The 24,769-nt window shown below is 37.6% G+C and overlaps 3 long non-coding RNA genes across 3 annotated transcripts; 1 reads left to right on the forward strand and 2 right to left on the reverse strand.

Moving 5' to 3' along the window:
- Nucleotides 1–374: 374 nt before the first annotated feature.
- Nucleotides 375–2,349, reverse strand: LOC145455230 (uncharacterized). The gene is made up of 2 exons (XR_013920303.1): nt 1,912–2,349; nt 375–1,544 (listed from the first exon to the last, which is right to left on the reverse strand). It is a non-coding gene; the product is annotated as an uncharacterized LOC145455230 (long non-coding RNA).
- Nucleotides 2,350–5,233: 2,884 nt separating this feature from the next.
- LOC145455229 (uncharacterized) lies at nt 5,234–8,691 on the reverse strand. Its single transcript, XR_013920302.1, has 4 exons — nt 8,181–8,691; nt 6,664–7,051; nt 6,122–6,314; nt 5,234–5,738 (listed from the first exon to the last, which is right to left on the reverse strand). It is a non-coding gene; the product is annotated as an uncharacterized LOC145455229 (long non-coding RNA).
- Nucleotides 8,692–22,079: 13,388 nt separating this feature from the next.
- LOC145455951 (uncharacterized) lies at nt 22,080–23,092 on the forward strand. Its single transcript, XR_013920466.1, has 2 exons — nt 22,080–22,835; nt 22,892–23,092. It is a non-coding gene; the product is annotated as an uncharacterized LOC145455951 (long non-coding RNA).
- The last annotated feature ends 1,677 nt before the right edge of the window (nt 23,093–24,769 follow it).

Raw genomic sequence — 24,769 nt, forward strand, 5'->3', positions numbered from 1 at the left:
ATCATTCAATATTTTGTAGTATCAACTAGCTACCTCGTAGGATACGAATGATCATCCTCACAACTCTTACAAAAGTACGAAGGATATTTACATCACACAAAGTAATCGACTTTACTCGATATCCTCACACTACGAAACTGAATGATTGGTTTGACTCTACAAACTGTTCTGATGTCACAAGAACTTTTTCATACGAATGGTTACGTATCTACACTGTAAATTCTGAAGTGTTGCTCAACACGGAAAATTGAACACGAAACGTGATCCAAAAATTGAACGCCTAGAAGTGTTGCGAAGTGTTTAAATTAAAAGTGTTTACCTAAAAAGTGTTCAGCCTCAAAGTGGCTGGTTGACTAGTCACCGGAACGCAGGGCTCAAAATAAAATCAGATTTTATTGATTCATGAATAGATGACGCTTATAATACCCAACCTGGGTGATTAAATACGTGCAAACATTGAAATTTCCAATAGCTGCTGTGACAGGGTTTCATAAATTCAGATCAGCAGTTGAAACCGTTTCCGGAATAGTCCATGAAATCACGAACATCACAAATGATCAAGAGCAAACTCACTACAAATATCATGCAACTCGTTCAATCATGAAAATGAATGCATAGGGAATTAGGGATAGTGATAACAAAATATCATTTAGTATCTTCAACTTTCGTGACAATGGCATGGAATCAAATTCATTGGTTACGTCCGTTAACGGAAAACATGATCAACACAAATCATTAAAACATATTTATAATTGATCAAATTATGGCTTGTAAATTTCTAATTTTATTGTAAAAAAACAAACAATGAATATATCAGTTTCACTACCACTACCACGATAAACAAGTAACAAAGTATTTTTTTACTCTTAATGAAATTGGGCCTGCTAACCATGCATCAAAAATATTCTTGGGCTTGCATTACAAGGATTTATATCAGGTTAATGCCAATCACTTTTGTTTAAATAACAAAGAAATCGTTTCTTTCAGTCCATACAAATTTTGCAGATTTACAGAAAAGATTTTGTTGTTATTTGCCAGTCTGCTGCAAAATATGAAATCTGGAAGTCATTAGGGCACTGGTTCATGAACATATTTGGACACGCCCCGTTATGATAGCAAAAAAAATTCACACACCCCTTATCGTCGTATCATGAAATTAAAAAAAGCAACCAGAACGCTAAAAATCCCAACTGATAGTTGGATGGCAGTGACGGTAATAGTTGTTGATGAGAGAATATTCAAATATTAAATTCTGACCATACACAGAGAAATAAGTAGAAGCTGCCATGTGCGAAAAAGATTTTAGTTGACAGCGGGTTCACGCCCCTTCAAATGCTTTCTCCTGTTTGAGAACCACTCCTTCAGGGTATGACAATCCAATGCATAGTAGCTCAAAACGTCAACAATGTTTCTGAATACTTCATTTTCACTGAAGCAGTTTTATATTCTTGGCATCAGCTACAATCCAGGATCGGTCAATCTCTGATTCGTGGCGTGCCATGATGTTTGCTTCTTTTCTACTGGTCGACTCCAAGTTGTGCTCCCTGAAAATGTGATTAAATTCCAAAGTTTTGAATATGTCAATGAAAATTCTAAATTTTATGCAGAAATAAATATAAATATTTCACACATGCAGGTTACACAAGCGCAGGAAAGGCGCTCGGGTACATGTGAAATGCTATCACTGAGAAGAACTAAAATTCGCATAACGACTAATAAAAATATCTTGAATTAGGTCCGCGCTTTTTTCAATTCGGCCATTTTGACATTTACATTGACATTCAGACGCACAGGCCACAGTGAGAATGCAGAACTGTAACTCAGGATGAAATTTATAGCAGAACGTCTATGTACGTCTACGAACGGTCTATGTATATTTGTATGGTCCACAAAACAGAAAGATTACGATACCTGTTTCAATAAGACATGCGCTTGGGTCTTGGATTGTATTTGCTTGTCTCTCAATTTGGCTTGGAGAAGAAAACAGTTGACTTCATCAGCCTCGTTTTGCTGAAAATGTAATTGATTGCAAACAAGATCCGAAAATAAATATAGTAGAATCGTTATTCCTATGGGTTTGGATTTCCATTACAATAATTGACCAGACAAAGGACACATTGATTGTCTTTAGTAAAGCCTTTGTGACATCTTATCGAAGGTGTTGAATACTTTTCCTTCATTGCAGTAATTGTAATTGTTCTCAATCTTTCAAAATACTTCCTTCCTGATTAAATTTAATTAACGAAATTATTTGGAATTAGCATGGTGTTTGCTTCTTTTCTACTGGTCGACTCCAAGTTGTGCTCCTTGAAAATGTGATTAAATTCCAAAGTTTTGAATATGTCAATGAAAATTCTAAATTTTTTGCAGAAATAAATATAAATATTTCACACATGCAGGTTACACAAGCGCAGGAAAGGCGCTCGGGTACATGTGAAATCCTATCACTGAGAAGGACTAAAATTCGCATAACGACTAATAAAAATATCTTGAATTAGGTTCGGGCTTTTTTCAATTCGGCCATTTTGACATTTACATTGACATTCAGACGCACAGGCCACAGTGAGAATGCAGAACTGTAACTCAGGATGAAATTTATAGCACAACGTCTATGTACGTCTATGAACGGTCTATGTATATTTGCATGGTCCACAAAACAGAAAGATTACGATACCTGTTTCAATAAGACATGCGCTTGGGTCTTGGATTGTATTTGCTTGTCTCTCAATTTGGCTTGGAGAAGAAGACAGTTGACTTCATCAACCTCGTTTTGCTGAAAATGTAATTGATTGCAAACAAGATCCGAAAATAAATATAGTAGAATCGTTATTCCTATGGGTTTGGATTTCCATTACAATAATTGACCAGACAAAGGACACATTGATTGTCTTTAGTACAAAAAACTTTGTGACATCTTATCGAAGGTGTTGAATACTTTTCCTTCATTGCAGTAATTGTAATTGTTCTCAATCTTTCAAAATACTTCCTTCCAGATTAAATTTAATTAACGAAATTATTTGGAATTAGCACGAAATGGGAAATGATCTCAATTTGATGTTCCAAGTATAGATCAGTAAGCAGTAGTTTAAATACAAGTTACCCCAGCTCTTTACATTCAACAACACCTCTGTTCAGGGCTGTGGAGTCGGTAAATTTTACCACCGGCTCCGGCTCCGACTCCACACATTTTCAATATACCGACTCCGACTCCTGAGTTCTTAAACGTACCGACTCCGACTCCTGGGTCTTTAAACGTACCGACTCCGACTCCAGCATTATTACCAATTTACTTCGAAAATCATATGCCACATTGTCGGTTGAATGACTATCATACAACCATTAAACATATGCAAACATATGATTAACTGTGGCATGCTAAATTGTTTCATTGTGGCACAACTCGAATTATCCACTTGCAATTAACATGAAATAAAGATTTGCTAAATATCCTTCCTTATTCAAGTTTTTATAACATGGACTCTCTAATATCCTGAAATGTATGAATCATTCAAATATGGCAGATATCCAATCCTGTTTAGTAAAAATGTAGATAAAAAATCCAAGTGTAGCTCTTACGTATGACTCAGCAACTAATAAAGAAATTGAACTTACTAATTTTGTCATTGCACACTATCCTGATTACAAGCACATACAGTCTTACTGCTAACAATAGACATTGGTCAGAAATGGAATTTAGTTAAGTAGTCAAAGACCATAGCCTATGTCTAGTCTGCATGTACTTAATCAAGTATTCAAGGATTGGGACTTGCAGTCTTTCTTAATCATTTGTTCGACCCAAACAGCTAAGCTACACTACAAATATTTTCAATTTTGTCAAGTGGGGAGCACTCGCGCGAAAATTTTTTGCAAGATAACGACTGAATTAGGCTATAGCTATATCAAGAAATATGTCGCTATCATACATTGGGGGTCGCATCTGTATATCACTGGGCTCATTTGGCAAGGACAGGATTATTCGACGTTTAGACATAGCAAAATCGATGGTATCAGTGAACATGCCTCTATCATTTTGTGCAAATGTTTTGTCGACGATCTCGCTGCGAGTGCACAAGCGAAGCCGTATCTCCTAATTGCGAATACACTTAGACTCAATTCTGTGAATAATACGTATTTAAAATTTTCAGAAGTGGGCTCAAATACTGAATGCAAGAAATCTAGTGACAAAGAATCATGCGAAGTACCGAGAAAAATTTCAAGTCCAATAAATCTGCTATGAAATATTCTACTTCATGGTCATATACGAAGATCTGGGATAAATGTAGCTGGCCCCTGGATACGTCAATGCGTCAGAACTGTTGTTTTAGTCATCATCAAATTTCGCGGTCATGCTAATCAAATTTTGGTTGGCCTTGCGATTGTACCTGATGTCATAAATAATTTCGAGAATTACCTCGCAGGCCACACCTAACTTTCTCGTGTGCCAAATTTGGCCTTCGTGCCACGGGCTGGCCGCACCTGATCTGCATGTATGGTTAATAATAACAGTGGTTAGTGGTACATAAAAATTCTATTGAAAATTCTTTGAAAGCAAATGTTTTCATGATAGAGAAGTTGGAGTCGGAGTCGAAGTCATAGTCATTCTCACAAACTCCGACTTCGACTCCAGTCAGTATTTTCCCACCGACTCCGACTCCAGCTATTATAGTTTTCACGACTCCGACTCTATCAAGCGAAAATTACCCCGACTCCGACTCCACCGACTCCACAGCCCTGCCTCTGTTCAATGTACACAGATCAAGCCTCTCTTCAGCTCATATCGCATATATAGATAGTTATTAGGAAAATTAGGACTGCAAAAACCAGCACATTACATGATCAATGGTGATATATGAAATGAGTAAATAGACTTACATGATCACATGTTTCCATGGGTTCTTGAGGCAAAAGTATTATCGCAAAAGATGACTGCACCGGCACAAAATCCGTTCAGATGACTCCTCACGTCACTATCAACATTGTCTGTTAGCACACGCACGGTAGAACCAGGGGGTCTCTTCGAAGAGTCGACACCAGTTGGATGAATTTGAAGATCAATCCAAGACTGTTGAAAAGAAAATACTTGTTTCAAAAATTTGCAATACAAGGGAACCATTCAATATTCGAACAGCTTCTCCGAGGTGCAAAACTTCAATATAAAATTGAATAGTATATGCATATTGAAATGAGCCCGAATATTTTCGGCTTAGACTCGCCAGGGGTAATCGTCAGTAACTAGTAGAGAACTCGAAAGAACGTTGTACATCAACAATCGTATCACAAAATATCACGTCACCGGCATTCAGTATTACGCAGATATCACACTGGATACATTTGTATGTGACAAAAGGGTGTCTTTCATAGAACAAATAATTATTGTAATGGAAAGTTGCATGTGACCGTACCACCAATTTTTCTACAGCACGAGTAGCATACTTTCCTGGATTGTTAATCATTTTAGTGGAATTTTACCAGCAAACATTCATAAAAATAACCAAATGCAGCAGAATCAAATTCATTATCTAAGGATATACCAGTTTACTTACGAAATACCGCGATGCTTACCAGTATTTAAAACAACAAATGCATTTCAAGAAGGTGCCAATTGCAATACATACTACCTGCACATTAGTGTATTTTTCATATTCTTTCCATCAGCCGCAACCCAGGCTTGATGAGTCCCTGATTCGTGGCGTGCCATGGCGGATCTTTTTTTTACTGGTCAAATCCAAATGCTGCTCCTAGAAAATACGAAACATTACAAAGGAAAATTGTAAATTTGATGCAGAAGTGAATATAAATATTTCACACAGATAGGTTACAGAAGCGCAGGAGAGGTGCTCAGCCCCCCAGGTTGAGAACCACTGACCTAGCCCATTATAGTTCAGTAAGCAATAGTTAAAGTACAAGTTACACGAGCTCATTACGTTTAACTACATCTCTGTTCAGTGTAAACAGTTCAGGATACACTTTACTGTGCAGTGTACACAGATGAAGCCTTTTTCAGCTCATATCGAATAGCCCGTAAGCTACTCTGCGAGATAGTTCGTGAGAAAAGTAGGACTGCAAAAACCAGCAAATTACATAATCAATGGTGATATATAAAATGGAAAAATAGGCTTACATAATCACATGTATCCATGGGCTCTTGAGACAAAGGTCTGTATCACATAAGATGACTGTGCCGGCACAAAACCCGTTACGAACGACTCCTCACGTCACTGTCAACATTGTCTGATAGCGCAGGCACGGTAGACCCAGGGGGCTCTTTTTAAAGAGTGGACATCAGTTGAACGAATTTGAGGATCAATCCAAGACTATTGAAAAGAAAATATTTGTTGCAAAATTTCGCAATTCAATTGAACTGCTCAGTAATCACGCAGATATCATACTGGATACAGTTTTTTTTTTCTGCAATAAGTTGTGCGTGACAGAAGGGTGTATTTCATAGAATAATTGAGTAATGGAATGGAAAGTTGCACATGACGTTACCACCAATTTTACTCTGGCACAGTTAGTATACTTCCTGGATTGTTAACAATTTTTGTGAAATTTTACCAGTAAACTTTCATAAAAATCTTTATCACAAAGATAACCGATTGCAACAGAATCAAATTCATTCTCTAAGGATATACCAGTTCACTTACAAAACAACGTGATGCTTACCAGTATTCCATACAGCAAATGCATTTCAAAAAGGTGCCAAGTTCAATACATACTACTTGCAAAATAGAGTTTAGTTCAGTTACCGTATCACAATAAACTCAGAAAAGTCAAATTTGGGGATTGGGCAAAACAAATACTACCCCTTGTGATCCATGGTTTGTTGAAAAGATTGTTTGTTTGGCTGTGCTATTATTGGGGCGATTTTTTGGACCTAAAAAGGTAAGATTTTGACTAAAAAATTCAAATTCACACATATTTTGATGATGAAAAACTTAATTTTGACCCCATGTACTTAAATTAGGTTTTTCTCACATAGTGTTAGAATTGTATTACCAGAACTTATCTTTATTTCTGGCTGGAGCTCTCTGTTCTTCCGAAGTAATTTGATCTGAAAAAATCTTTTAGCATGAAAATTGACAAATTTTTACATGAAAAAGAATTTATTTTATCGAAATCTGGACCCATGAATAATTCTAGTATTAGTTACATCTCGTATTATGGTAGAAATAATTAAAAATTTGTTGTAGTACAACGAAAGATACTTTCCTACATTTTCGGGTAGAAAGTGTCTGTCCTAACTAAGTAGCTTGGCAAGAATGAAGAAAGAACGTTCACCAGCTGCAGTTGTTGGCCGGCAACACTGAAGTTGTGCGTACACTGCACTCTCTCTCTCATTATGACAAAGTTGTCTACATTGCAAGTATTCATCATACGGTTTTTAATCGAAGAACCAATGCCCACCCAGTCTTGCTTCAGTTAGGATAGTGCAATAGGCTACGTTGAGTATTTGTTTCATTTGACAGTTTATGATTCACAATGAGCAGACGATGGTCCGTCTACAACGGTAGGACTATAAAGTAGGCTACAAGATGTAAATTGTAAAATGATAAGTTCACCGACAGTGCAATCATCTATGATACAAACGAAATGCAAGTTGCCAACAAAATTTTGATTTTGTAAAGAATTTTGGCAATTTTTGACCTAACGGTACAATTTTGACAAAATTCTGACCTATTTTGACATTTTAAAAATCGCTTTAGTTAACACCTTACCACTTGGAATAAACAGTAGGCCTACAGTGTAAAACGTGTTGCAGTTGAAAAACAATCAAAACCGTTGCATGACTGTCATACCGGCATTCAATTGCTGACATTGCAGTACTTGTCCACAATGGACCACAATATCGCCTACATAGTGATATTTCAGTATGGATAGAGAGAACATCCCTTTATCCATATGTCAAAAAAGTTAATTTTATAGCAGCTTCCCATCAGTACCGTAGTACTGGACCTGGTCGCAGCCTGGTATATTATCAGATTCGAAGCTCGATCATCCAGCAATAATATCAGGCGAATCATATACTACAAAACATCTAAAGAACATTCTTATGAATAAGGGATATGAGTAGCCTGCTAAATCATCTAAAACAAACGACGTTACTGCAATGTCAAAACGAGTTAATTTTATGACTATTCTCACATTACATACATTCAATAACATTTACCGCATCTCCATACCTTACAGTACATGGAATTTATGATCCTTTACGCCATCAGGTAGCAGAAACTGCTTCAATATATCCATTTCGCCAAGTTTTTTCGTGTACCTTACTCTCTGCCTGAAGCCTGACGAACCACCAATTCAAATCCAAACTGAAATCGAGCGCGCTCTACCGCGACGAAGGTTGTGACCCCTCTGCGTCACAGGGAAATATGTATATTTCATTGAAATATTACCCTTAAACTTAGTGTTGGGTCAAGTGAGTAATATTATTTTACATATACCGTGATTTAATGTGATCTCCAAACGTAGCGATGGTTTATGAATGCAAAATTGATGATAAATTACCAAGTATAAATTTTCTTGAAAATAAGCCGCAGTGACGAAGTGTTACAAGTAAACGGAGAAATACGCAGAAGCGTTGCGACGATAATGGCCCAATGCGTTTATATGCCCAAAAAGTGTGTCTGTACGCAGAAAAAAGTGTTATGAAGTGTTCAATACGACCTTGCGGATTTACAGTGTAAATATTCAAATAATCCAACACACGACTATAGTACTTACAGAAATATCATAGTTCTTGTAACAAAGTTGTATAAGTATAATGTTTATCGTAAGTCCTACATAGCCATGATATCCGTCCGAGTTTGACTTTTAGAAAACATTATACCGACTTCGCGACATCTTTCAAAATTAAAACCACGGTGACTGCTTCAGAGACCTACCAATGATATTGCAGTAATACAGTTACTTCCACAAAAGAGTATGTATTCGACTTACTTACCACAAATCTAACGCACAAAACAATTTACTTTACTAGCGAGAAGCGCCGAGCCTCACATCCAAACAACTAGAAAGTTGAACTATATTAAAAAACGTCGCTAACCTTTGTGCACCAGCTGTAAATCACACAAGCAACATGTTTCAAGATTCTGGTTATTGAAAAACGTTAAAGTGTTTCTCCTGCACCAAGTCGTTATGTTGACGAAAGCGTATATTGTAATACCATGATCGATTTTCATTCGTTGGTCACAAACTGTCACTACTCTAAATAATTATTTTTCACTCAAACACGAAAGCATACTTGTCACCAATCGTTTTCATCAAGCACGAGTTCAAGAAGCTTACTTACTACGACATGAATTGTTATTTTTATGTTGTGTAAATAGGTAATAATTTATTTTAGTAACACTACATCAACATCATCGAGTTGTGCGAATAGATTTACATGTGGTTTTAATCGAAGTACACAGCACGAACTAACTGTAGACTCCTCTCTGTTGTACAGCTACTCGGTAATCGAAATGCATTAACATGTAAACAACGATCTTGTTTCGTCACACCAAAAATATGTTCACTGTCGCGATACTCCGCACAAGACGTGCATAGCCTTTTCACACTCGTAATAGTATACCAACGTCAAGCGATAACGTTTAACAAAACCAACGACACTGAACCCACGCCGTTTACCTATGTAAAATTACCACTTTCACTTGCCAGTCCGTCGTTTACGTGACTAAACATATTATTTTCCTTTGGAGATCTGACGTTTACCCAGAGTAAGAAACCATTTTCACTTGTAAATATTTTTTTCCTCGGCTAACAAACTTTTTTTTTTCACTTGGAAATATATTTTTTCTCTGGTTAACAAACCTTTTTTCACTTGGAAATATATTTTTTCTCTGGTTAACAAACCTTTTTCCCTGAGCAACACGCCATTTTGACTTGGTGGTCGTCGTTTACCCGAGTAAAAATATCATTTTCTTTTGGAGATCCGGCGTTTACCCAGTGTAACAATACATTTTCACTTGGAAAAACACTTTTACCTAGAGTAACTAATCATTTCTCCTGGGTAACAAACCCTTTTCGTCTGGAAAACTATCATTTGCCTGAGTACCAATACAGTTTTCACTTGGAAATCTATCTTTCACCTGGGTAACAATACCATTTTGAAAACTGACAACCACACCGGTCAATTTGATATTTTTGTATATTGTTACAACGGACAGTGACAAAAATACACCAACAACGACTCCAATACATTTGTGTAATCGCATATTCACTTGTTCTGGTGCATCCCGTCAAAACCCTCAGTTACCCACATGTAATGCGCTATACATCGATGTGAATGTTTTGGAAAATTGGACAATAGGCTTCGATAGCTCTGTGATGTCCGGGTTCGTGCTTTGGATTTTCCAGAGTCAAAATGTCTGAATAAAACACCTCCTTGACGATGGTTGGTATGTGGATAACGGTGTTCGGAAAACGGTTGGATTTATGTCACCCATCGCGATAACAACTCCAGGTCGAATTTTCCTCCCGCATGTTTACTATATTGTGTCTTTATTGGTCAATGTATGTCTCGACATTCAGTTTGAAATCGGAAACCCTGATAAAGTATGTAACCGGATCCGGATATCAACTGTGAATCGATAAACCAATGGACAATATTCAAAGTAAACATGTTACACCCTGTGTTTCCACGAAAAAAATACCATCCAGACATACGTCGCGCTTGTTTGCCCACACCAGTATACGCGCAAATGGAGGTGTGTGACATTGCATGCAATGTGTTGGTATACAAACATCGATCCACAGACATTATCATAGCCGGTAGTTTTGATGTAGATCGAATGTCACCCGATAACAATACCAATAAGCCACATTGCAATGACTCTGAGTCCGCGCTATTACATCGATATTTCGACACCGTTCACTATGCAATGACTCTGAGTCCGCGCTATTACATCGATATTTCGATACCGTTCACTATGCAATGACTCTGAGTCCGCGCTATTACATCGATATTTCGACACCGTTCACTGATTTATTCGATGGTTTTATCGCGTTGTAACATTACAGGATAGTCATGACCCTATCTCCAGACAGACCACCCAGATCGGTCAATATCCAGCGTGTTGTCGACACCGAAGTTTGACCAATGCGAACTATCGAAGTACGGTGCTCGAAATGATTGCGATCAGTCTTTCACTAAATCACGGGATGTCGCTACTCCCACATAACGACTCCAGATAAATATCGTGAACAGTGATTCTGAAAATCTCGGACTGATACTGTGATCCAATAAGGTGTGTTTCTGTGAAGACTACAATCGTACACCACAAATAGAACACTACCTTGTGATTTCACACGCAATCATAAAACACATCATCGTAAGGGTTTGTCCAGTTTCGAAACGGTCATCACCACAAGAGATCGGTATCATTTTGAAACGCCATCGTCACAAGGCTATTGACGTCGATTCATTTGGGCATGTCAATCCGTTTCGCAATCCATCGTTTTTCGAGTCCCTGCACCATAGTGTTACGACACAGGCAAGAAGCGTCGGTGGAAATAATAAAACACGGAAGGCACACTTTGGTGTTATTTGACATGGATTTTACACCCGACGAACCTCACATTCGAGCGATGCATTTGAATGGCGATTGTATTATTGATGTCCAGAGAAAAGAAATGTATCGATTTATTGGTTTCGTACATATCCAGCAAAAACCTGGGTATATGATTGTGCACGGTTCGCATATTTGACTGTGAACACTCTATTGGTATATGCTGTATAGTTCACTTTCACCGTCGTGCGAATACTCATGTTACGGTTTCTATGTTTGTGTGTCCGTATGTCATGCTTCAGATTGACTCAGAGTCATTGCAATGTGGCTTATTGGTATTGTTATCGGGTGACATTCGATCTACATCAAAACTACCGGCTATGATAATGTCTGTGGATCGATGTTTGTATACCAACACATTGCATGCAATGTCACACACCTCCATTTGCGCGTATACTGGTGTGGGCAAACAAGCGCGACGTATGTCTGGATGGTATTTTTTTCGTGGAAACACAGGGTGTAACATGTTTACTTTGAATATTGTCCATTGGTTTATCGATTCACAGTTGATATCCGGATCCGGTTACATACTTTATCAGGGTTTCCGATTTCAAACTGAATGTCGAGACATACATTGACCAATAAAGACACAATATAGTAAACATGCGGGAGGAAAATTCGACCTGGAGTTGTTATCGCGATGGGTGACATAAATCCAACCGTTTTCCGAACACCGTTATCCACATACCAACCATCGTCAAGGAGGTGTTTTATTCAGACATTTTGACTCTGGAAAATCCAAAGCACGAACCCGGACATCACAGAGCTATCGAAGCCTATTGTCCAATTTTCCAAAACATTCACATCGATGTATAGCGCATTACATGTGGGTAACTGAGGGTTTTGACGGGATGCACCAGAACAAGTGAATATGCGATTACACAAATGTATTGGAGTCGTTGTTGGTGTATTTTTGTCACTGTCCGTTGTAACAATATACAAAAATATCAAATTGACCGGTGTGGTTGTCAGTTTTCAAAATGGTATTGTTACCCAGGTGAAAGATAGATTTCCAAGTGAAAACTGTATTGGTACTCAGGCAAATGATAGTTTTCCAGACGAAAAGGGTTTGTTACCCAGGAGAAATGATTAGTTACTCTAGGTAAAAGTGTTTTTCCAAGTGAAAATGTATTGTTACACTGGGTAAACGCCGGATCTCCAAAAGAAAATGATATTTTTACTCGGGTAAACGACGACCACCAAGTCAAAATGGCGTGTTGCTCAGGGAAAAAGGTTTGTTAACCAGAGAAAAAATATATTTCCAAGTGAAAAAAGGTTTGTTAACCAGAGAAAAAATATATTTCCAAGTGAAAAAAAAAGTTTGTTAGCCGAGGAAAAAAATATTTACAAGTGAAAATGGTTTCTTACTCTGGGTAAACGTCAGATCTCCAAAGGAAAATAATATGTTTAGTCACGTAAACGACGGACTGGCAAGTGAAAGTGGTAATTTTACATAGGTAAACGGCGTGGGTTCAGTGTCGTTGGTTTTGTTAAACGTTATCGCTTGACGTTGGTATACTATTACGAGTGTGAAAAGGCTATGCACGTCTTGTGCGGAGTATCGCGACAGTGAACATATTTTTGGTGTGACGAAACAAGATCGTTGTTTACATGTTAATGCATTTCGATTACCGAGTAGCTGTACAACAGAGAGGAGTCTACAGTTAGTTCGTGCTGTGTACTTCGATTAAAACCACATGTAAATCTATTCGCACAACTCGATGATGTTGATGTAGTGTTACTAAAATAAATTATTACCTATTTACACAACATAAAAATAACAATTCATGTCGTAGTAAGTAAGCTTCTTGAACTCGTGCTTGATGAAAACGATTGGTGACAAGTATGCTTTCGTGTTTGAGTGAAAAATAATTATTTAGAGTAGTGACAGTTTGTGACCAACGAATGAAAATCGATCATGGTATTACAATATACGCTTTCGTCAACATAACGACTTGGTGCAGGAGAAACACTTTAACGTTTTTCAATAACCAGAATCTTGAAACATGTTGCTTGTGTGATTTACAGCTGGTGCACAAAGGTTAGCGACGTTTTTTAATATAGTTCAACTTTCTAGTTGTTTGGATGTGAGGCTCGGCGCTTCTCGCTAGTAAAGTAAATTGTTTTGTGCGTTAGATTTGTGGTAAGTAAGTCGAATACATACTCTTTTGTGGAAGTAACTGTATTACTGCAATATCATTGGTAGGTCTCTGAAGCAGTCACCGTGGTTTTAATTTTGAAAGATGTCGCGAAGTCGGTATAATGTTTTCTAAAAGTCAAACTCGGACGGATATCATGGCTATGTAGGACTTACGATAAACATTATACTTATACAACTTTGTTACAAGAACTATGATATTTCTGTAAGTACTATAGTCGTGTGTTGGATTATTTGAATATTTAGATACGTAACCATTCGTATGAAAAAGTTCTTGTGACATCAGAACAGTTTGTAGAGTCAAACCAATCATTCAGTTTCGTAGTGTGAGGATATCGAGTAAAGTCGATTACTTTGTGTGATGTAAATATCCTTCGTACTTTTGTAAGAGTTGTGAGGATGATCATTCGTATCCTACGAGGTAGCTAGTTGATACTACAAAATATTGAATGATCGCTAACACACTGAGTTCATAACCCAAGATAGTGAAAATTGTGTACTCTTAGACTAACATAATTCGTATCCAGCAAACGATAGACACCAAAGGTTCGACGGAGTTTAAATCTAGATTGTATTAAGCGAAGTTATGAGTATCTCCAGTAATAAAATCGAAACGACCAAAACAAATTTTCTGTGTCTTGTAAATAACTATTTGGTATGATATTACTTGAGTGTGTGACAATTCGTATCCGTCGAGGTTGAATGTTTAGCCATATCGAAATGAATCCAGATCACATGAAGTATACATTAATCACAATAGAATCGACGAGAATGTTAACCACGTAGAGTGTGTTTGTTTAAAAGTTATTTCCAATACGGTTACTTCGATCGGTATTAATTCCATGTCACACAAAAAATATGAAACCATTGTACAGTTTCGTAGTACGGGAATATCGAGTGAAGGTGATTATTTTTGTGTGACGAAAATATCTTGTATTGATATTGGACACTGGTTTCGTTACCCAAGTGAGTGAAAATTGTTCTTGGGTGGACAGATATGATTAGTATTTAGAAAAAACGACTCACACCGATTAAGTGCCGCTGTTTCCTATCCAATGACTGAGTGAAATTTCTCAGGGGTTTCATTTACCGAGTTAATTGTCGGCGATTCAATCACATACAAGTAAGGTATTTTAGTGACTGATTATTGTGACGACATTTACTTTGACGGATGACAATGGGAAAATTTCCAATTTCTTTGGTCGTGAGCGTTCTACAAATATTTCCGGCATACATTTAGCAAGCAACCTACAATATTCTTTTGTTATGGTAATGACTTTCGCAAGTTTGGTTTTATGATTACAATTACTTATTCAAATGATAATTTATGATCACTAACAACAATAGAAAAACATTTCGTAGATTTCAGTGTAGCGCCTATTGCGATTTTGTTAATGCTATGAGTTTTGTGTATTACTCAAATCTAGTCGAATAGGATGCATCCAGTAAAGATATTCCAAATTGCATATGTGTTGATCAAAGTCTTGAAGTGTAAATCTGTAGACTTCACAACGTCTTAGAGAGTGCGAACGGAATTATGTATTGATCGCACGCTTCAAACGGTACTCGATACCCAAAGTGATATTTTCACACTCTGTAAGTTGTGTATGTTTCAATGCGCTGTCACAACTCCGACAACAAATTGTATCAATTGCTGGATTTAATAGTAACGACATGAAATTGTAATATACTGACTCTATACGTAGTCGTTTCAATTAGCCGTCACGAATTTGACCAATAAAGCATTTTGCATCGGGTGTTCAATGTTTGGATAACGAAATTGTTGTGCCATCTTTAGTGTTGGTTACTGGAAACAACTACATTTGTAAAAATATTTTCTGATATCCGTAATACGTAAAGTGATTTGTACAAACACGGAATATCTTTCAAATCAAAAACATTTCAGACACGCATAGTTTTACAAATCAATATGTTAATAACAATGTTTCTGAAAAGTTTGTTGCTGTCATAACATTTACCACAATGCAGATCTAATTAACGCAAATAATTTAATAATCAAGTCATGATCAACTATTACATATGTCAAATCAATGTGTCAATAAGGATGTTTACAACATGATAACTTTCAATGTAGCACCGGCGTTCGATTGTAAGAAATGAATTCTCAACTACGACGGTTAGACTGACAAATCTCGTTTACTCAAACATATTATGTTAATCCCAAACCGCACACCGAGTAGTATTTACTTTGTCTTACAAAATATACCGAGTAATAATTAGTTTGTCTTGCAGAATATATCGCGTAGTAATTCCTCTATCTTACAGAATAGTGACAACTTTTCAAGTTGAATAAAAAAGATGCGTTGGGATATGAATACAACCGAGTTTGTTATGGATTTTAGGTTTTAGTGGTTGTATGGATTCGTGTGTTTGGTTGTTTTTCGTATTGATACTGTTTGAGTTGGTCGGTTAACGGATTTACTTGACAATGTTTTCGTGGTTGATTCTTTGAATATGGTAAGATGTCGAGACGTAATACTATTTCGTTAGCTCAATTACAACAAAACATAACCAGCATTCAAATAATCCGTAAGCTACGAGTGAATTTAAAACTTGATGCTGTTTTGTGGTTAACTCAAGTCAGTGGTCATATTTGTGTTGATTTCAGGAATGATCATGACGAGTTGGTCGGGTAAATTAGTGGTAGTAGCTATGACCGTACAGAGTTGCTGACATTCAAACATCTTTTACGCTGTAATATACGTATTTTATTGTGATAAATTATTTCTCAGTTATTGTTCAGACATTTAAATCTCGTATACTCAAAATATAATATGTTTATGTCAAGTCATTTATGTATCGATTCGTAAATAGCTTACTTTGTCTTCAGAATAGTAACGACCTTTACAATTGAATAAAAAAGACCGATCATACGAATACAACCAGGATGAATTAATTCAAATTTGTGAGTTGCAGTGATATAATCAAGTAAGTGAAAACTGGATTTTGAACACTTGTTAATGTTGTAAATAATTCTTTTGAGTATGGTAAGATGTTAAAATGTCGCTTTGACAAACGAAAAGTCGGATCGCGAATAGAGTTGTAATGTTCCATTACTTGTTTCAAATCAATGTGCGTATAATATCAATATGGGACTGTGGGAAAGTTGATAGTCATGTTTGTCAATCCTATTTCAATTCACACTACGCCAAAGTCAAAATATTTCGTTTCGGATTATCTCAATTTACCTATAGAACATCTCGCGAATGGATTCCGACACCGTACTATAACTAGATCGCTGTGTCTGATGCATTATCGCGTCACCGACGTAGGATTTTACAATTATTTCACACCTTTTTTGAATAAGCGTCAACTTCACAGAGGTTGGGGCAGAAATAAGTGAAAATTTGTCGGTATTCGAGTCACCGTCTACGCCGGCTCTGTTATTCGTTACTTATTAAATTTTACCAGTGAAATCCGGTTCTGTGACAAACTAAGTACCAAAATAGTATCTTGTGAGTGATTGGGATGTATGTAACAGCAAGTCGCGAAAGATGGTTATGTCCGAGACAATATCTTGTCAGCGATCGCGGGGTTTGCAACCTAATTCACACCTTTTTGAAGTGTTAGTTTGTGAACGCGGCTATTGTTGGTATCACCGTCTACGCCGGTTATGTGACAAACTTATTACCAAAATATTACTTGTGCGTGATTCCTATCTTTGTAACAACAAACCACGAGAGATGACTATTCTGATGTGCTATCTTGTGAGTGGTCGTAGGAAATATTTCACACCTTTTTGGAGTGTTAGTATGTGAACGCGGCTATTGTTGGTATTCGAATCGTCGTCTACACCGCTCTGTGGTAAACTAAATAGCAAAACATTACCATGCGACTGATTCGAAAATCGCGCTATCGCGGTGAAGTCACGACTGTGAACAGCAGACTATTCTGTAGGTGCGAAACAGCGGCATACAAGGTGCGAATAATTCGATCTGAAAGTATTATTCAGCTAGCAATCAATAGCGAGGAAAGACTTAGAACACGATCGGTCATTTGTCACGACTAAACTACATCATATATAATAATTTACGATATACACATTAACAAAGGTTCATTCACATGACTATTTACTTGATACATATTCAACGCCGTGCGAGAGATGCCTGAAAGTGCGAATCACGACCACGATTTTTCAATACGAGTCACCGCCGCAGCCTATACCCGAAAGTACGAGTCACGACCCCGAGTTTTCAATACGAGTCACCGCCGCAGCCTATACCCAAAAGTACGAATCACGGCCGCACCCATAAGAACCCATTACGAGTCACCACCACAAGGGGGGTCTGAAAGTACGAGTCACCACCCCGGGTTTTCAATACGAGTCACCACCCCGCCCATAAGAACCCTATGGCGCGTCACGAGCGATCTATACTACTACTTTCGTTACATGATGTTATTTCGTGACTTCCAGTCTGCTATATCAAAAAATAAAGAATCGCCCTAACGTAGGCCTCTAAACTAAGAGACGCACACAATTTCAAATTGGTATTTCTTCACTGGCATAAAATTTTTCCCAGCGGGATGGTATTTGTCTTGTGAGGTTCAGATTGCAAAAGACAGGAACATTCGGCGCCAGTCATTTATGCGCCTATGGACAATTAAACCTATATGTATTTTGTATATATAACGAAGTCTTCGGTCAGCATAAGGGCATAGACCTTTTCGGCCAAGGTTTTCTCACTGCCGATCGTTCTGGCGCACTTCATGGAGTCGCATGTTATATGGCCTAAAACTTGATTATATGTCTTGGTGGGTCGTGGCGCGGTAAGGGCCCAATACCCAATAATAAACATGAATGAATGGCTACGGAATCCGGTGAATGCCATTTCCACCGTGATCAGATTTTCCTCATCAACAAAAATGGATAGTTTCGATTCAATAAATTTGGAGAATATGCCCATCAAGTAAGCGATATCGTTTCTCGTAACCAGAAAGTCATGTCTAAGGTATCGCGCAAGACGGATTCCCTTGAAACGATATCGCACCTTAGTGTGCACCAACAAGCTTTCACTTCGTAATTTCTCTTTGTAAAATGAAGAACGCTTGGTGATGATGGCGACTACTGAGCCTGTCCATTGCGTGGCCCGATGTACAATCTGTACATTGCCATGGAATATCGAACTTTTCTAAAATTTGATTATTCTCTGATGCTCCATTTTGCTTTGGAGCTTGCCCTAGGCGTAAATCGGGTAATAATACAGCACAAACACGCGTGAAGAGAAAGATTTGTAATTGAGCAATAATTTATCTTGGATCTTTCTCCACGACGAACAATAATGTGAACCCCAAACGTCACCTGACGGACCTGAAGTGTGGAATCATAGTGTCCTATTATAGATAACTAACCTACGGATAGATGGGCAACACGTGATTCACGGTCGAGAGCCCAGATGCCGTCAGATTTGCTGTCGCTTCATAGCATGAAGCGGCAGGTTATTGGCCAGATTGATGTTTGGTACAGATAGGATATAGGGCAATCACAACAGGTTATTTAGTGATACAGCACACAGGCACTGGCGCGGCTATCATTGCATTAATATCAGGAGGATATTTCATGAGCAAAATAAGTCATGATATCACTCTATTATTAATTGGTTTCAATATTGATTTCGGCTGAGATTTCCTTGAACTATTTTGGTTTGTATAATCATTAGAGCGGCCATGCTTTGATATGTCAAAATCGTAGTAGTACAAAAGTTGCCTATTTCTGAGCCAAAAACGTTTTTTGATGCTTAACTACTTCGTTAGGACAGCTATAGTTCCTACCAGAAATGAAGATCTAAGAAGTTGGCTACAATTTTAAGATTATGTGGTCAAAAAAACGCCCTAATAATCAGAGATAGGTTTTAGTATGTATTGCTAAATAAAGACAATATGTTTTCATAATCCAGTCATAATTGATATGGAATAATTATATTTCGAATTACTGACTGAGGATATCATGTGTGCGTAGGGCTTGGCACAATGATTCTCGAATCTGAACATAATATGATTGCGGTGGAGGATACATCAACGAGTCACGACTGGAGCTATTTCACTTTAAAGTCAGCTGTCATAAAATAATCCAATTTTTGGGCAACATAGTCTTCTTGCTTTGCATGTTGATACTGCCTAGCCATGCAAAGATTCCTCCTATGTAAAAAAGAGGTAAACCAACACTACGGCTGAAACCTTGACGTTGGTGTGTTGGCTTTTGTCCAATATCAGCTGGCAGTCCACTTCGCAATGGTGACATATCAAACTGACACATATATCCTCAGTATTTATTATTTTCAATATTTAATATTATATTATGTATATTATTCAATCGACTTTCGCTTGGGTATTGGGGATGCATCGTAGGGCTTTGCCGATCTTTTCATTGCCTTTGATTGGGTGACATGATGGATGTCGTACGCTAGCTGTGAAATATCCGGATTTGTCCGTCTTCTCCCCATTTGTCTCTGCAATTACAATCCCAGTCAATAATCTAACGCAGGGGTGGGCAAACTACGGCCCGCGGGCCGCATGCTGCCCACAACACCGTTCTGTGCGGCCCGCGAGAGTCTAAATAAACTTTTTAAAAATATTGATACAATGCGTACTAAAAATCGAATTAATGCAGGGACTTGATCAACTTTTTCTTAGTGTATTTCACCTTGATAATTGGGTAATTCCAGCCCAAATCAACTGATGCAGATAACCACGTGTTTCAAAATAAACATCAAATGCAATTCCCCAGCAACGTAGACATATTTCAAACTGAACAAAAGTTATTTTGCGGAAATCGATTCAGCGGTTTAGAATTTATGGGGATTTGAAAAAGACCACTTTTTGTGCCCAGTCAACCGTGAAAAGGTATGATTTTTGGAACATGAACTTTAGAATTTTAATGTAAATTAGTCTTTTTCTGTGGCTTTGAATGGAGTACATTTTCAGAAAGTACATAGCCTAACACTCATTTTGAATATTTTTAATATGATAATAACCTATCCGCTTGGGGTTAAAAGGGGGGCTAAATGTGGGGCAGAAGTAAAATCAGTCATGCGTGATGAATTTTTCCAGGCTGAATTGTGAAAAAGGGTATACTTCAAATTTATTGAGTAAGGTGTCATATGAAAGCTAAGAATGAGCACTGTCCAATAAAAGCAATGCCACTAGTGATTTCAAGGATCTAAGCTGCCTTATAGCAAGAAAACTATATTCAGGTATTTTCCATGTGTCCAAAGGTATTTTTGGTTATATATTTTATACACATTCTTGACATGTATGATTGATTAATGCTTCATTAAGCATATTAAATAGCTTGGGGCAGGGCTTACTAAAATATGAAATATAAAAAGCAGGAATATAAAGTGAGTCGTGCATAGATTATTTAGCTACATACCATCATTTCTATAAATGAAATCTTCAAACAGTCTGGCGGTATAGCAGCTGTGCATGGTTGAAAAATATAATTTGGATAACTACACCAGGCACATATGATTTGGTTCCATAGGAGTTATTCTTTGTAAGTGGCAAAGATTTATCTTGCAAACTTGAAAGCTCAATATCACATCTGTGATTTAAAAACAAGGGATTTGAAGACTCTGACCCGGCATAAGGATGGATTACTTATGTGAACTTTTCAATGAGAACTATATCATTACATATTTTAATCCTTTTGGTGTGTAGGCATTCTGACTAATAATGTAGTAAAGAAGAATGTCAGGATTACATTTGCAGCAATACTTTATATATTATAAGCTTGATCAACAGAGACAAGCATCAACTACAAACCACATGTTATCATCACAAAGCTACAAAACTGCAACTGAAATCTTATGATCTATTCAAATTAACAAAAAATATCAGCGTACCTGCAAGTGATAAGCTAAGAATTCGTGTAACAACGGAAGTGCTGTACAGGGTTGTAATAACTATAGTCACTCAACTTGACTCGAGTCATTTTTTAAACGTTTAAAATGACCTGACTCAAGTCAATTTGTGTATTGACTCGACTTGTATTCGAGTCATTATTCATGACTCGAGACTAGGACGGCCAAGAAAGACAATTCATTGTAACTTTGAAGAATCGTAAATTCACCACATTATTGGTATTTCGTCTATCAGTCTTGATACTTGGAAAATAGGGCCAGAAAATGTTAGGACTGAGGAAAATTACAATATTATGAATCCGAGCCATTTTATATCACTTTAGCAGAGTTGGAAAAAGTAGGTTGAACCGAATTGAAATCAAGTCGGACTCGAGTCATCAACCCGCTACTCACTGACTTGAAACTCGGGCTACCTGGCACGGTGGGAATTGAAAATGAACTGCCATATTTTTAATTACCGTTTACTAATCGCGCAAAGTGTTGAAGCCGTATCCGACACAACTTGTCACCAATGCTCATTGACTAAACTAGGCGCCTTATAATATGGGGGAGGGCACCATGCCATGATATTCTCTAAAACGGGGTGTTCAAGTAAACAAAGAATTAGTAGCACATTCCATATCAATACTATCATTTACATCCCATGATATGGACGACTGCCTATTCTGTCAAAAATTGACCCCGCCTGGGATGCATCAATATGAATCAAGCTCTTTACTCCTTCCTCATAGCTTTTGGCAGTCCATGTGAACGAATTACGATAGTTTTCAAAACTACTTACTTGAGTAGCTTTAAAGTCAGTCAATTCTAATTCTACTCCAAGTAGTTTTAGGTTGCTTATGGAAGAAGTACTTCTACTCATACTTGAGTAGATTTTTTCATCGCTACTTGTACTTCTACTTGAGTAGCTTTCTTGACTACTTTGACCACCTCTGGTAGTGCTCACCGTACTACAATATAATATGATCTAAAATTATCAGGTAAAGCTACCTTGAGGAGATGGTGAGGATCGGAGCATAGAAAAATTGGCCTTTCAGGAGCCTACGGATTTGGATCAGTAAAGAGTCCATCTAATGGAATCTTCTTTGTCCCAGCAATAACCTGGGCCTAATTTTCACGTCACGGAATATGGTGGGTCTATGCGATCGTCTCATCGAAGAAATGCCCAAGTTGGCCCTTGGAACGTTCACGCAAGATGTGCTAGAGGCATTTTTTGGAAATTTAGTAAGATACTTAAACGTAATAAGGCGTTAGATTATTGACTGGGATTGTGATTGCAGAGACAAATGGGGAGAAGACGGACAAATCCGGATATTCCACAGCTAGCGTACGACATCCATCATGTCACCCAATCAAAGGCAATGAAAAGATCGGCAAAGCCCTACGATGCATCCCCAATACCCAAGCGAAAGTCGATTGAATAATATATATAAGATAATATTAAATATTGAAAATAATAAATACTGAGGATATATGTGTCAGTTTGATATGTCACCATTGCGAAGTGGACTGCCAGCTGATATTGGACAAAAGCCAACACACCAACGTCAAGGTTTCAGCCATAGTGTTGGTTTACCTCTTTTTTACATAGGAGGAATCTTTGCATGGCTAGGCAGTATCAACATGCAAAGCAAGAAGACTATGTTGCCCAAAAACTGGATTATTTTATGACAGCTGACTTCGAAGTGAAATAGCTCCAGTTGTGACTCGTTGATGCATCCTCCACCGCAATCATATTATGTTCAGATTCGAGAATCATTGTGCCAAGCCCTACGCACACATGATATCCTCAGTCAGTATTCGAAATATAATTATTCCATAATAATTATGCCTGGATTATGAAAACATATTCTCTTTATTTAGCAATACATACTAAAACCTATCTCTGATTATTAGGGCGTTTTTTTGACCACATAATGTTAAAATTGTAGCCAACTTCTTATCTTCATTTCTGGTAGGAACTATAGCTGTCCTAACGAAGTAGTTTAGCATCGAAAAACGTTTTTGGCTCAGAAATAGGCAACTTTTTACCACTACGATTTTGACAAATTTTGACATGTCAAAAAATGGCCGCTCTAATGATTATACAAACCAAAATAGTTCAAGGAAATCTCAGCCGAAGTCAATATTGAAACCAATTAATAATGGAGTGAATATCATGACTTATTTTGCTCATGAAATATCCTCCTGATATTAATGCAATGATAGCCGCGCCAGTGCCTGTGTACTGTATCACTAAATAACCTGTTGTGATTGCCCTATATCCTATCTGCACCAAACATCAATCTGGCCAATAACCTGCCGCTTCATGCTATGAAGCGACAACAAATCTGACGGCATCTGGGCTCTCGACCGTGAATCACGTGTTGCCCATCTATCCGTAGGTTAGTTATCTATAGTCCTATCATAGTGTTCTAAGGTGGTGTAGACACTAGCGATCGTTCCGCTTCGTCAGTTTGGGAAGCTGTCGCCAAGATGCATTCTCTGTCACTTGAGCATAGGGAAAAGTTGCGTCCTAATCAGATGTAGGAAGTTAATTGGTTAGCACGGTAAGTTTTCTGTGCGCTATTCTTGATGATGAGATATCAATTTATAAATTAGGATGTCAAATTTTGCTGCCGGTAAGGTTTTTCAGGCAGTGCAAGCGGCATGTTATCGTGTTACATTGCAACTGGAGTAACCTGTCCTAGCTTCCTTGTTAATGTTATCGTTATCATGCTATATGTACGCCAACATGTCTTTTGTATTATATCAGGCAAGTGATATATCCGACGATTCTATAAATTTTCAAAATGCGAGCTGTGACTGGCACCAAGAATCCTATTCGTAGAGTCAGACACCTCAGAGAATTGCAAAGTTCAAGGAATTTATTGAAGAGCTAGAAGCTGTGTTGCAAGATGCGTATCGGTTACAAGAATTCCATGCCATTAATCGCTTATGGGAGGAAATGAATGGATTCGACCAACAGAACGGCCCATTACCCCTGAATTACTGATGCTTGATGAAGACATTTTGCAGATGCATTAATCGTGGAGAAATATCTATGCCGGAAGTAAATGACGACAAATTTGTTTTGAAGTCAGGGTTTCTTAACACATTGTATGGAAATCGTTTGGACTACAAAATGTCAAAATGTGGATGCATGACTATGGTCTGGC

The sequence above is a fragment of the Botryllus schlosseri genome, chromosome 14, assembly GCF_051294905.1.
Source record: "Botryllus schlosseri isolate E-star chromosome 14, Bs_hap1, whole genome shotgun sequence".
NCBI classification, from domain to species: domain Eukaryota; kingdom Metazoa; phylum Chordata; class Ascidiacea; order Stolidobranchia; family Styelidae; genus Botryllus; species Botryllus schlosseri.